This window comes from Schistocerca nitens, chromosome 5, assembly GCF_023898315.1.
Source record: "Schistocerca nitens isolate TAMUIC-IGC-003100 chromosome 5, iqSchNite1.1, whole genome shotgun sequence".
NCBI classification, from domain to species: Eukaryota; Metazoa; Arthropoda; class Insecta; order Orthoptera; family Acrididae; genus Schistocerca; species Schistocerca nitens.
The window spans coordinates 630,025,467-630,027,661 of NC_064618.1; positions in this window are offsets into that span (position 1 = coordinate 630,025,467).

Below are 2,195 nucleotides of genomic sequence, written 5' to 3' on the forward strand. Positions count from 1 at the left end.
AGTTTAGTTTAGAAGAATTACACGCTGGCAAACAGCGGGCAGAGCAGCAGTGGCAACTGCTGGCACTTGCAAGTCAGCACGTTCAGGAGAAGCCATCGCCCTCCCCACATAAGCGGAAGCTGTCGATTCAGCTGTCAGGGCATCGCCCGACCAGTTCACTTGTTTCTCAATTGTCACATGTGATCAAAGGCCCTCGCCTACATTCCAAGAGCCAATGACCGATGTTAAGAAGCTTTTCAACGTGACAGAAGAGGCGATGACCGTGAAGTCGTTCACCTCCAGTGAACTGAAGTAAATAAATACGCGATACGCAGTGGGCCCGACAGTAATTTTCAGTTCAGTTTCGGTGCTGAAGACCGTCATGCAGGAAGAGACTACATCGTACACAGAAGCACCAAGTCCGCCGCTGTAGTGGAATAGCAAGCAGCAGCCTCGCCGCCAGAAGACAGAAGTTAGAAGGTATTTGAAGACTGATTTGTACGTACCCGGGTGACTCGTGAGAACAGGAATGAGACAGCCTCACATCAGCAGTCACCTGTGAGCTGGTGATGAAGATCTGACAGCCAAAGACTGGCAAGCTGGAGTCAGTTGTTCGAGTCCGGGACACTGGCCTTCCCCCGCCGTGCCGCTCCGCTGGCCGACGCACGACACTGACATACGCAGCCGCATGGAGAAGAGAAACACTGGGATGCCACATCCAAGGTATCACCATCCGATTCACAACTTCATTCTCAATAATTAAACGGGCCGCTTCACGATGCATGTCTCCAGTCAACTGGGCGAGACGGCGACACGAGATACACACCGCCAGGTGTAATCAGACGCCGCCGCTGCCGCAGCAGAAAGCTTCGCAAATGACACAGCTGCCGCTCTCCCAGCCAGAACAATCCAGTAAGGAAACTATTGTACAAAACTTTCAATAAAAGTTATCTTATGTAAAAATGATGTTTCATTCTACCTCATACCCGAGCCAAGGAAGAACCCACCCTATCCACATGTTGTTAAGAGAGGAAAAGTAATTTATTTAGTGTTTTTCACCCTGACATAATGCTTTAGAATCAAATGCTTTTTGCAGTAATGCTCATCCAGACAACTGTCTAGCATCAAAAGAGAAAACCTAGTTACACTTATTTCTTTCAACGAACCTGATGTCTCCATCATTGGGGGAATGGTTCTCCACAACGTTGGAGAAATTACGGCGTGCAATTAACGCGAAACGTCCGGGAAACCGCGACAAAGGGTGCTGATGCTTCATGATAACGCACATCCCAAATCGCAAATGTCGTAACGCAGAAGTTACGCCATCTCAAGTGAGAGATACTCGAGCACCCATGACATCAGTTCTTTAAAAATGCCCTTGAACGATCGACGATTCCTGTCGCATGAAGATGTGCAACAGGCAGTCACGAACTCTTTGATGCAGAAGGACTCTGTGTTTTACCAAATGGGTATCTTTAATCTGGTGCATCGGTGGGATGATTGCATCATGCTCACAGCGATTTTGCCTTATTGGCATAACGATGCCTTCGAACGGGAACTGTTTGATCGCTCCTTATAGTTCTGATTAATTGTGTTGCACACAACCCCTCCCTTCTCCCAGTAGAGTGGAGGTCTGGGTATAAAGGAGTATTTGTAATGTACCACCTTAAAAGCCCAGGAACGAACTGACGACTTCTCTTGTGGCACCAGTGCTGTGTCTAATTTTGGCGATGACTGCTTCACTGATGACACTGTTCCTGCATCGCTAGTAGTTTCTGGTGTAGGCGTCACGTAACAGTTGTAACATTGATCCACTTTAACGTCACCTGGTAACAGGTAGGCAGGCTTAACCTACTCCAAAGATACAGTAGTGGGACTACTATTTTGTAAAACCTTCAAAGCGTGTTCATCGCATCCCAAGACTAGACATGACCTGAATAGGTGCCCTATCTACAGCATCATGTGAGAATATGAACACACATCTTCGTGCACAAAAATATTCATATCCATGTGACAAGGTGCAGGTGGTGCACAGAATTCGTAGACGCAAAGCTTAATTTGTTGAAGGAGGAATGATGGCTCATGTAGAGGACGATCTTCGCTTACATGAGGAATGCTGGTGGAAGTCATATGGTTTCACCATAAACGAATTTTGCAGCAGAGGCCCTAATGTCTACTTTAATGCCCATGCATACTCCCAACAGAACCAGACACAG